General features: G+C 42.9%; 1 protein-coding gene across 1 annotated transcript in view; it reads left to right on the top strand.

Moving 5' to 3' along the window:
- The window catches only part of MINDY4 (MINDY lysine 48 deubiquitinase 4), a 680,820-nt gene continuing 668,616 nt past the window's right edge, over positions 1-12,204 (top strand). Inside the window, exon 1 of the mRNA XM_069211042.1 lies at positions 1-20. The gene's annotated coding sequence lies outside the window, so the exon portion shown is untranslated. The remainder of the gene's footprint in view (positions 21-12,204) is intronic.

Here is a 12,204-nt window from a genome sequence, read left to right as displayed (position 1 = left end):
AATAGCAGTGAAACCTGAGAGTAAGTGTGCTTCAATCATGCCTAAACCTGACAAGCGGTTTTATGAAAATCGTGTCTTAGTTTCTATAATGCAAACCTCTATCTTGGTATTAGGTGTGGGCTTATGCATTAATAAACTGAATACGGACTACTGCTGCAGGTGATGTGGTTAAATGGTTTGGCATTTTACTGGGACATACCCCATTTTTACTATTTTTGTGCTTTCAGCCTCCTTCCAGTTAGTGACAGAAACCAATTCTGGATCACGGACAGCTAAACATTTCTGGAAAGTAGACAAAATTCTGAACAAAGCTAAAATAATAATATATTGAAATTGAGGTGAAAAAAAGAGCCATTTCTGTCCACATTTTCTTCTATAACTTTTTCCAGCTATGGAAGATTTTCGAAAACAATATACCATTACGTCTGCTGGACTCTTATGGTTACAGGGATATATAGGGCTTGTAGGTTCATCAGGAACCCTAGCTACCCAGAGCCAATAAAGGAGCAGCACCTTACCATGGGTTTTCATTGTACACCGGGTATACAGCAATTCATTTGGTGAAATATAAAGAGTTAAAAATAGGCATCAAGGAAACCTGTGTATTTCCAAAATGGGCACAAGAGAAGCAGGGGTTATTTGCACATCTCTGAATTCTGGGGTCCCCGTACTAGCATGTGAATTACAGAGCATTTCTCAAATAGACGTATTTTTTTTTACACACTGCCTTACATTTGGAAGGACAAAATTTAGAGAAAGACAAGGGGCAAGAACACTTGTTCTTCTATTCTGTGTTCCCCCAAGTCTCTTGATAAAAATGGTACCTCACATGTGTGGGTAGGCCTAATGCCCGAAATAAGAAACGCGACATGGACACATCACATTTTTACATTGAAATCTGACGTTTTTTTTTAAAAGTGTCTTGCTGTGCATATTGGCCTCTAGCTCCGCCGGCGCCTAGGGAAACCTACCGAACCTATGCATTTTTTAAAACTAGACACGTGGGAGAATCTAGGATGAGTTGACTTGTGGGGCCCTCACCAGGTTCTGTTACCCAGAATCCTTTGCAAACCTCAAAATTTGGCGAACAAAATACTTTCTCCTCACATTTCGGTGATAGAAAGTTCTTGAATCTAAGAGAAGCCACACATTTCCTTCCACCCAGTGTTCCCCCAGGTCTCCCGATGCAAATGGTACCTCACTTGTGTGGGTAGGCCTAGTGCCCGTGTCAGGAAATGCCCCAAAACACAACGTGTACACATCACATTTTCCCAAAGAAAACTGACATGTTTTTTTGTAGAGTGCCTAGCTGTGGATTTTGGCCTCTGGCTCAGTGAGCACCTAGGGAAACCTTGCAGACCTATACATTTTTTTAAACTAGACACCTATGGGAACCCAGGATGGGGGTGACTTGTGGGGCTCTCACCAGGTTCTATTACCCAGAATCAATTGCAAACCTCAAAATGTGGGCCAAAAATAACCTTTTCCTCATATTTCGGTGATGGAAAGTTCTGGAATCTAAAGGGAGCCACAAACTTCCTTCTACCCAGAGTTCCCTGAGGTCTCCCGATGAAAATGGTACAGCACTTGGGTGGGTAGGCCTAGTGCCCGTGACAGGGAAGGGTCCAAAACACAACTGGGACATAAAAAATTATCTATTACAAAACTACCTGTTTTTGCAATGGGGGCACTTGCGTTTTTGGTCCTGGGCTTGGCAGCAATCTAGAGCAACCTATCAAACCCAGACATTTTTGAAAACTAGATACCAGGTGGAGTCCAGAGAGGTGTGAGTTGCGTGGATCGCCCAACATTTTCTTACCCAGAATCCCTTGCAAATCTCAAATTTAGCTAAAAATCAGGCAGTTTGCCCTTACGGTAGTTCCCAATAATTCTTTTGGGTGTGGTAACTCCTGAAACAGCCAGCCACACACAGCCAAGGCTTAGAAGGACAATCTGGGCAGTACATACAAGTCTCCCTCTGGATACTTCTTCGGGCACAGACTCTACATTTCTTAGTGGGAAAGTATTTTTTGGAAGTAGAAGGAATCTGATCAGGAAAGTGGCGATCTATCAATCTAGCCACATCCTCCACCACTGCTACTCTGAACTCTTGCCTGTTCCACCACAACAAGGCTCTCTATCACGGACTCCTGAAATCTAACAAATTTCATTTTTGGCTCAGTGGAACCATCCTTGAACACAATAAATGCATTAAAAGTTGCTAAATGGAACAAATGAATAGCCAACTTTTTATACCAAATGTAAAATGTACGAACAGTATTGTAAGGTTCCAACCTCTAATCTACTCTATCGGCAACCCCTGTTTGATTATTGCAGTCCAAAATGCATGCAGGTTTGTGCACTTCAGCAACCTGATCCTAAACAGTCACAGGGGAAGTACGCTCATCATGGATGGTAGTCAGCATGTACACATCCCTACTGTCTGCAGATTCCAGAGCTAGAAGCTCATCACTATGCAAGGCACTGCACTGTCGCCTCTCTTTTTTTTTTTTTTTTTTTAACAAGCAGGCTCCCTTGGATATACTTTCCGGTTAGAGCAGATTGTGCCACAAGAAACAGTGTCCACTCTGAACAATTCCCTGAACAACTGCACTCCAGTATAGAAGTTATCTATGTCAAATGGTGACCTTTGTTAAACAGTCTTCTACCAAGTTCCCACACAATTTTTTCGCTAACTCCAAAAGTGGGTGGACAACCAGGCGGGTCAATGCTGGAATCTCTACCAGTGTGGACCCAGAAATTATAAACCTATCCTGTACTACTCTGACAGCATATACATCTTAATTCCATACCATGCCCTCTTGCTAGGAATGTACTGCTTAAAAACCAAACGCCCCTTGAACAGGACCAAAGACTCACCTACAGATATTTCTTCCCTTGGAAGATAGATCTCTGAAAACGATCTACAAAATGATCAAGGACAAGCCTAATCTTAAAATGACGGTCCGAATCCGGGTGATCTTGGGGCAAGGCTAAAGCATTGTCAACAAAATGCAGCATCCGAAGAAGAAGCAAATGCTGATTACGAGTCATGGTTGCATGAAATATAGCCGTTGCCATCAAGGGACTAGTAGACCAATAAGAAGCCAGTGACAGCTTCCTTATCAACCCCATCGAAAAAGTCAAAGCAAAGATCTTTTTAATCTCTTTCCAGAATTGTGGGAATCCACTGGGTAGCTCTAGACTGTGGCCTAAGAAATTGACAGGCAAAAAGTTTTCTGTATTCACTATACACCCTGGGAGACCAGTAAAGGCAGGCAACTCTGGCTGCTCCATGTTTGGGGCAACCCAGAGTTCAGGTCTTCCAATGGGAAACCTTTCAGCCCCAGGCTGCTGCACTACTGGCACATCAGTGTCCTCCTCTAAAACGGGCCCTTCATCTGCACTGAGTGGCTTCCTCATCAGAAGATACCTCTTGGACAGAAAATTGACTGCCAGTATCTCTCACTTCCTCCTCTGTCTCAGATGCCGAGTCAGTTGTCTAATCATGATCAGAAGACAACTCAAAAAGCATATAAACAACCTGCTGAGTGGTCACCCTGTGGATAGCTATGATCTTTTCTAAGAAAAGTAACTTGACAAATGTGCCAACAACCACCAGCACTGTCTAAAATAAGTAATAAACAAAGAAACATACAAAAAAATCTTGCCCTCAGGGCAGTGACCCTTTCCCAAGGGTCACTGCCCTAAAACCTAATTATAATTTTATCCCTGGTGGCTAGTGGGTTTCTAACCTAAACAACGGCTGACCTAGTTCCCAGAGGGGGCCGAAACACGGATCCTTGGTTACCCCCAAGGGAGCGATCCTTGCCAAAGGGGTTGCCCCCCTAAATCAACTACAAAACATCTCTGGTGCCTAGTGGGTGGATTCCTGCTCCACGGGCCTCACCCATGATTGTTAAGCAGGAATCTATTCAAAACAGGCACAGACAGAAAGGAAAAACTCTTTCCTTTCCCCAATGTCTGTTTCCCCCCACCCCCGAACAACCCCCAGAGAAGGACTCATCTCAAAGGCATCCTCTCTCCAAACGAACTGGAAGCAAATGGCTTCCGGCGTGTCCCCGGCAGCACTTGATGTCAGTGCAATCGTCGAGGAGGGATCTGGGTGGAAGGGGAAGCGATTCCCCTGCCATCCCTGCCAGTGGGAGGCCCACAGGGGGGGCACTAGCTCTCCCCCGTGTTACAGGTGCAGGTCGAGCTGGTCTCATCCTCTGCACACGGCAACCGTGGCCAAGACAAGTTTGTCCTAGGCACCCGAGGGGTTAAAGAGAAAATTGATGTTTCAAGAGGCGCTTGATGCCTCTCCACCTCCAAAGAAGCCCACCAAAGATAAGGCTCCCATCTTTTACTCAGCCTTCTCCTCAATCCTCTCCAACTCCTTTTCCAGCTCCTTCTCCTCCACGAACACACCGCCCTCCCTTGGGATTTACACTAGAAAGCTCACCCTGCACATGGGTCTCATGATCTACGAGACAGGTTAGATGACCCAGATCCGTGGGACACATATGATCTGGATCCTATTACACCCATTCATCCAGATCTCTACCCTGCTAAACCATCACCACCTGAGAATTCCACCATAACAGCAAGTCAGAGCTAGAGTGGCAGGATTTTATAATAAACCAATGCACACTGATCCTATTAAGGAAGACTTTCTATTTGACACCCTTGCCACAACAAATGAAGAAAGTCAGTTCCTTCCCATGATCTGGCACGTTGATGAGATCTTTAAGGAGCCAGTAAGAGCACGTGTTATCACTCCCCGAGTTGATAAAAATTATAAGGCTGAGCCCACAGACCCTTTGTTCATAAAGGCTCAGATTCCTCCTGATTCTATTGTTTACTGCCTGCAAAAGAGCCAATAGTCAATCTACAGGAGACACTCCACCTCCTAACAAGTAAAGTAAAAAGTTAGCTGCAGCAGCTAAAAGGGTTGCAGCTCAGGCATATTGCTAATGCACAGGTGTTGCTAGCACAATATGACAGGGTACATTGGGACGCCATAGAAGAACTCCTCAGTATTTCACTGAGCAGCATCGTAAACTGGGTTGCGAAATTGTGGCAGAAGGACAAACTATTACAAATAATTCTATTAGTTGTATGCTGGATGCTGCTGATACGGCCGCATGCAGCATTGATACCAGCATAATTATAAGAAGACATGCTTGGCTGAGGTACAACAGGCAGTGTTGAACATGCCTTTTGATAAAGAGCACCTGTTTGGCCCACAAGTCAACGCTACCTTGGAAACATTTTAAAAAGGTAATGAAACCGACAAAGCTATGAGAGCACTCCAAGCCACTACACACCGTAGTACTTTTCATCACCCAGGTTTCAGAAGAGGGTTTAGGTCATCCTTTACAGACCAGTCTCCCACACAAACCAAGGCCACTTCTCAATCCCATACCAGAGGTTCTTATAGAGGTTCCAATAGAGGGAATAATAACCGAGGCAGAGGAAATTCATCCACTTCTAGAGTCTCCGCCTCCACTGTCAAACAATGACTGCTTCCACCTTCCACTGCCACACACCTCTCCTGTAGGGGGGAAGACTTCCAGCATTTTTACCCACAGTGGTCAGATACCAACACCAACCAGTGAGTTCTTTCAATTATCCAAAATGGTTACTCCCTGGAGCTCATTGCCACTGTCCCAAACATACCACCTTGCACTCACAGACTTTCACAAGAACACCTCACTCTTCTCAAAGAGGAAGTGCAATCTCTTCTCCTCAAAGTGGCCATAGAGCCAGTTCCATTAAAACATCAATGTTCAGGAGTATACTCCCTGTACTTTCCTATACCCTAAAAAGACGGTTCACTTAGACCAATTCTAGATCTCAGACCGTTAAACCACTACATTATATTAGAGCATTTCCATATGGTCACTCTTCAGGATATCATTCCCCTTCTTCAGCAAGGTCACTTTATGACAGTGTTAGATCTAAAAGACACTTTCACATTCACATCCATCCAAAAATCCACAAATACCTCAGATTGGTCATTGCAGGAAAGCATTACCAGATCAAGGTCTTACCTTTTGGGGTCACAACTGCTCCCAGAGTATTCACCAAATGTCTTGCAGTAGTTGCTGCACACCTCAGGAGACAACACATTCATCGCTTCTCTTACTTGGATGACTGGCTTATCAAACCCAGCACCTTAACAACAATGTCAACATCACGCTCAACTCACAATCAATCTCCTACACACTCTGGGATTCGCAATGAATTCTCTCAAATCTCATTTCCAACCGCTTCAGGTACAACCTTATCTAGGGACGGTTCTCAATACACAATTGGGGCTAGCGTTCCCTAGCTCAGCCCATGTTCAAACATTTGGCACATTGATTTCTCTGTTAACAGAGAACTATTCAAATGCAGTGAGGACTTCCATGTGCCTGCTAGGGATGATGGCTTCCTGTATTGCCAAAGTACCACATTCCAGACTTCACATGTGTCCCCTCAAACGGTGTCTCTTGTTGATTTTGTCAGGCACAGTGTCAACTGGAAGTTCTAGTCTTGTTGGACCACCAAGCTCTTCACTCTCTGCAATGGTGGAACACCACCAACCTTGTAAAAGGGTGGCCCTTTTTGGACATTGTGCCTCAGATCATTCTCACTAAAGACGCATAACAAACCGATTGGGGAGCTCATCTCCACAACCTCACAGTGCAAGGCCTATGGGATATCACTCAACAGTCCTTACACATCAATCACTCGGAACTGCAGGCAGTCTTCCTAGCAATGAAGGCGTTCCTTCCTCATTTGCAATACAAAGTAGTGCTAGTATGTACAGACAACATAACTGCCATGTACTACCTTAAAAAAACAAGGGGGGGGGACACATTCATCTCAGCAGTCCAATGTTGCACAGACAATATGGAAATGGGCAATTCATCACCACATTCACATAGTGGCACAGTAACTCCCAGGAATGGACAATCAGTTAGCAGATCTTTTTGGCAGGATGCAGCATCAAGTCCATGAACAGGAACTCCATTCACAAGTCATTCAATAGTATTTTCTAAACTGGGGAACACCTCAAATAGACCTAATCGTCACCACTCAAAACACAAAATGCCAACTCTTTGCATCCAGCTGCCCTCACTCTCAATCCAAGGGCAATGCTCTATGGATGAGTTGGTCAGGGATATTTGTTTATGCTTTTCTGCCTAGCCCACTCATTCCATTTCTAGTTCGCAAACTCACAGGCTTCCCTCACCATGATACTTCTAGCTTCCACATGGGCACGTCAGCCATGGTTCACAACACTTCTGGATCTCTCAAGTCACTCAACCTAGCAATATGGCTCCTGAGGTCATAGAATTGGGATACTTAGAGCTACCGAAGGTATCCATGCACATTCTTAAAGAAGTGCATAGACCCACAACTAGACAGTGTTATGTGGCAAAGTGGGAACGCTTTGACTGCTACTGCCAACCACAAAACATTGACCCTCTCAAGCCAACGGTTCAAAAGATTATTGTTACTTACTCCATTTACAAAAAAGCTAATTTAGCTTACACATCCTTTTGACTTCATTTAGCAGCTACAGCTGCGTTTCTTCAAAGCAGACAGCATACTTCTTTATTTAGGGTTCCAGTCATTAAAGCATTATTGGAAAGACTTAAGAGTCATTCCACCAAAGGTTCCTCCGGCACCATCCTGGAACCTTAACATTGTTCTCACAAGGCTCCTGGGTCCCATTTTGTAGCCACTACATGCATGTCCCTTGCAGTTCCTATCATGGAAGGTAGCTTTTCAGGTAGCTATCACTTCCATTAGACGTGTGAGTGAGCTCCAAGTTTTTACGTTGTAAGAGCCAGTCAATAGAACTACCAGTTTTCTTTTCCCAACCGGACTCTGTGTTGGAAAGGGCTGTACACACTCTTGATGTAAAAAGGGCTCTTGTGTATTATATAGATAGAACCAAACAGTTTAGGAAAAGTAAACAACTTTTTGTGGCCTTTTCATTGTCCTACAAAGAAAACCCAATATCAAAAACTGGTATAGCTAGGTGGATAATTAAATGTGTTCAGACTTGCTAAAGAAAAACAACACTTCCCTGTAACACCTACAGCATACGCTTCTAGCAAGAAGGGTGCTTCAATGGCTTTTAAAGAGGCAGATATTTTTGAAGCAGCTACATGGTCTATACCACATACCTTTACAAAAAACTATTGTGTAGATGTACTAGCAAGGCAACAAGCCAATGTTGGCCAAGCAGTGCTTAGGACACTTTTCCAAACAACTGCGACTCCTGCACGCTCGCCATCGCTTTATGGAGGGACTGCTTTACATTTTATGCACAGCATGTGTGTCCACAGCCATACATGCCATCAAACGGAAAATGTTACTTAGCTGTAGACATCTGTTCATGGCATGTAGTGCTGTAGATTCACATGTGCCCTCCCTCCTCTCCGGACGGCTGCGGCCGTTGCAATTATGTTAATCTATAACTATTATTTATTTATATATGTAAAAACATTGTGTTGACATCTTTCTCCCTTACTCTTTTCACACTACTTTACTCTCCCACCTGCAGAGAAAACAGTCTAACAAAGGACTCTATGCCCATGCGCAGTATCACCGAGCGGAGGAGTCACTCGATCCTGTGACTCGAAAAAACGTATTTGAAGAAAAACAAGTTGTACCACTCTGAACCCAAAACAAGATGGCGAGCTTATGCTCGGCATGCATGCCATGAACAGATGTCCACTGGCAAGTAACATTTTCCTTAACAATCCCCTCCCTTATGTGCTTCACACAATCTTTAACTCTTGTATATTTATTTAATGTTCTGCCCTTCATCTTGCTCCCTATCAGCTTTACACTTACATTTGTGTCCACATCCTTTGAAGTAAGTGATGATGTCCTATTCCAAGTACCATTTGTTCAATCCTTTAAAACCTGAAACAGAAAATAAGTGACTAGTGTAGCCTGCAAGTTCTGAACATAACCATTCCTGTTTTTACTACAGTTGCACTGATTAATGTCTACAATGCAAAAGCCTGTCCACATGAACCTTACTTCTTTAATCACTGTTGTGAGCTCATTGATGGCCAATAGGCAAGGCCTTGCAAATCTAATTAAAATTAAAGTGGGAGACTTCAATATCAGTCTTTGTGAGAGCCCTCTTGAACCAATAAACAACTTATCTAAATGTACTGTAGTGAAGGGGTTACACATGGATCATTCCAGGGAGAGCTCAAAACTTAATGAAATCCTAAATAATTATAATCTTGACTTTTACCTGGATAAATTAATTAGCTCTGCATGTTGCCAACCTTTACGGAAATGGGCTGTTCATCAATAATTGGTTTTATTTTTGTATCGGCATCCCTCTATATGATAATTCCCTAGCTCATTTAGTGACCATAACCCACTTTCTCTATCATTCGTGACTGAGGTGGTGAAGTGGAGCCGAGGCACTTTAAAAAAAAAATAAAAAGACAAATAATCTCTTTGCGACGTTCGGCCTGTTTCCTGGAGCTTTTTACTTGCCTTGATCTGTTCTCCTCTAGTGGGGCGGTTCTAGCCGCCTAAGAAGGCATCTCTCACAAGGTGTTCGCTTTACTTAACACTCCATCTGTTAATACTGGTTCATCCGACCCAAAATGGTTTGATCACAACTGCTCTAAGGCATTAAAAAGATTATAGCAGGTGTTAAACATTCTTCCAGAGAACATGAATCTATAGCTGCCCGCAGAACGTCTTATAAAATGGAACTCAAAAAACGTAAAGCTACCTTAAGAGTGGCATAGTATGACCTATGCAAGCATGCACCAGTAAAGATAGCTCTTAGTTATGGCACATTATTAATCAGCAGTGTTTTTATCATCTTACAGCTAGCCGGGGGTTGCACGTTTTGAAGAAGGCTTTTATTGCTCACCTATCATTGTAGATTGTAAATTGCATTTGCCCTTGCTACTGAGATCTAACTTCATCTTCACTCCAGACGTAGTCAATAAGGGTATTTTAGCTTTGTCATGAAATAAGGCCCCCTGCCCTAATGGTATTTCTCCCGGATATATTAATGGGAGATATTGAAATCTGGGGCCCAGCTCTGATGTTGGTTTTGAATTCAGCAGTTGAAAAGGGCTTGCTTCTCTCATGGCCCACCTCGGTCATTGTCCCTGTTTTTAGGATTGCGAAATCTTTTGTCGATTTAAAAAAAAAAAAAAAAATAAAAAAAAAAAAAATCTGAAAAGGGCTATGAAATCCGCCCCTTATTTTCCTAAGTTGGCCATTGGCTTAGTTCAACGTTGCTCTAACTTACGTGCTTCTGATGATTGGCCAGCAAGTCACCTGCTTTGACTTCCTGTTCTCTGGTTTGCTGTCATGCCATCCATGTCGTCCTGCCATCCATGCCATCATGTGGAGCTGGGACCAAGTACTCCTTCAGCCCACTGGCTACTGGTCAGTGCCCTTCCACTGACCACATGCTTCCCAAGGACTTTTATTATTATTATTATTTTTTTTAAACTTTTACAGTGTACGGGGCTGTGTGAAGTACATCCTGGAGGTGCTCAAACCTCCACCAGGCTGCTCGAGACATTCAACTGGGCTGCTTGAGACATTTCACTGCACTAATAGTGACAATTCAGCCTGATTGCTCAAGACACGAGAAGCAATAATGTAGAGTACTAATTACTTGTGAGAGAAACACAACTGCAGGAAACATATCAACCGGTTAGTGTTTTTACAAGTTTTTAGGAAGCATTCTGAAACATGGCGAGGTAAACCTCTCTGTCAGATGCACCCTGGCACCCGGCATTTTTAAACAGATGGCACATGAATTTAAACATACACAGATACATGTTTCTAGTATAAAACAGTCATTTTGATATGAATTATCATGAAGGGCCTGCCTCCTTCAAAGCACAGCCGAGTGAACATTGTTACATGGCCACTGCACTTGGGGAGAAGTCATACTCCATGTGAAAGAAAATGATTTTTACAAGTTATGGGGTAAGTTTAAAAAAAAAAAAAAAAAATGGGTCAGGTTAAGAGATTTTGATATGGTAAGAGAAGTCTTCATGCAATTAGCTTGGGCATGCAAGTCTATCCGTTGGCATTGGACAGATGTTGAAAATGCCCAGAGTTAAATGACTGATACCAAACTCACAGCCTGATCCTTACTCTCTTAGAATACACAAACCACCTTGGCTCTTTGTTGTAGCACTAACATTATTTTCTTGGAGACGCATTGCTTGCCGATGGGATGGGGGAGAGCTCCTAAATTCAAGGAATGGCAAACTGAATTAGTTTATTACAACAACCCGTTAGATCTGTATGGTGAGACCCTACTGCTACAAATCCAGACCAAAAGATATTTGAAACCCCCTGCACTATTTGTTAATGCATGCACTCTACTTTGGACACAGTCAATGTCGAATCGTAATTGACACTAGAGCGGGCTTATGTGTTCACTAATTAAAATTCTAGGATGACACCTCATTAACTACAAAAAGGCAAATGGAGATGCCACGTATATAGCCCAAGCATTATACTACTTCAGCTCATATTATGGCATATATACCTCCACCTGATAGACTTGTCTAGCCAACATACCACTGCTTTTCTATAGAATTATTTTAGATTGTTAATGCAGATGTGATGAGATGGTATATTCTCAGGATGCACAGAATATAATAATTTATTGGCGTCTGTAGTGACGATGTAAGCTATCGCAAACCACATGATGCACTTGTGACCTGTTTTTTTTTCTTTTTTTTTTATATGTTAAAATTTATAAATAAATAAAAAAAATAAAAAAACGGTCAGGTTGCGTTAGCCTTTAGTCGTTATCTATTGTATTTCCTTCACTCCCACATCTTTTACACCCACAAACGCACAGCAGAAACACAAGTGTCCTTGCCCTTTTAAAATCTGCAACATGCTGGAAAGATTTGTGAGGCACATGAAGTCACGGTGGCCGAGTGGATGAAGTCTGCCTCTCCGTACATCTTAAATGGCAAGCCATGTCTGAACATACATGGTGGGCTCACATGCTTCAACCCTTCACTCTACCTTCTGCAGTCTCTCCCTTTTCCGAATCCATACTTTCTCATTCACTCGGACTCTCTTCTGTCTTGCTCTTTATGCTTCTCTCTCATAAAAACGCACAATATTTCTCCCCTGTTTCTCTTTACTTCTCTCTCCCCTGTTTCTGTTTACTTC

This window comes from Pleurodeles waltl, chromosome 10 (genome assembly GCF_031143425.1).
Source record: "Pleurodeles waltl isolate 20211129_DDA chromosome 10, aPleWal1.hap1.20221129, whole genome shotgun sequence".
NCBI lineage: Eukaryota > Metazoa > Chordata > Amphibia > Caudata > Salamandridae > Pleurodeles > Pleurodeles waltl.
Note: the sequence above shows the minus strand (reverse complement) of the source record. Positions and strands in the feature narration are given on the sequence as shown.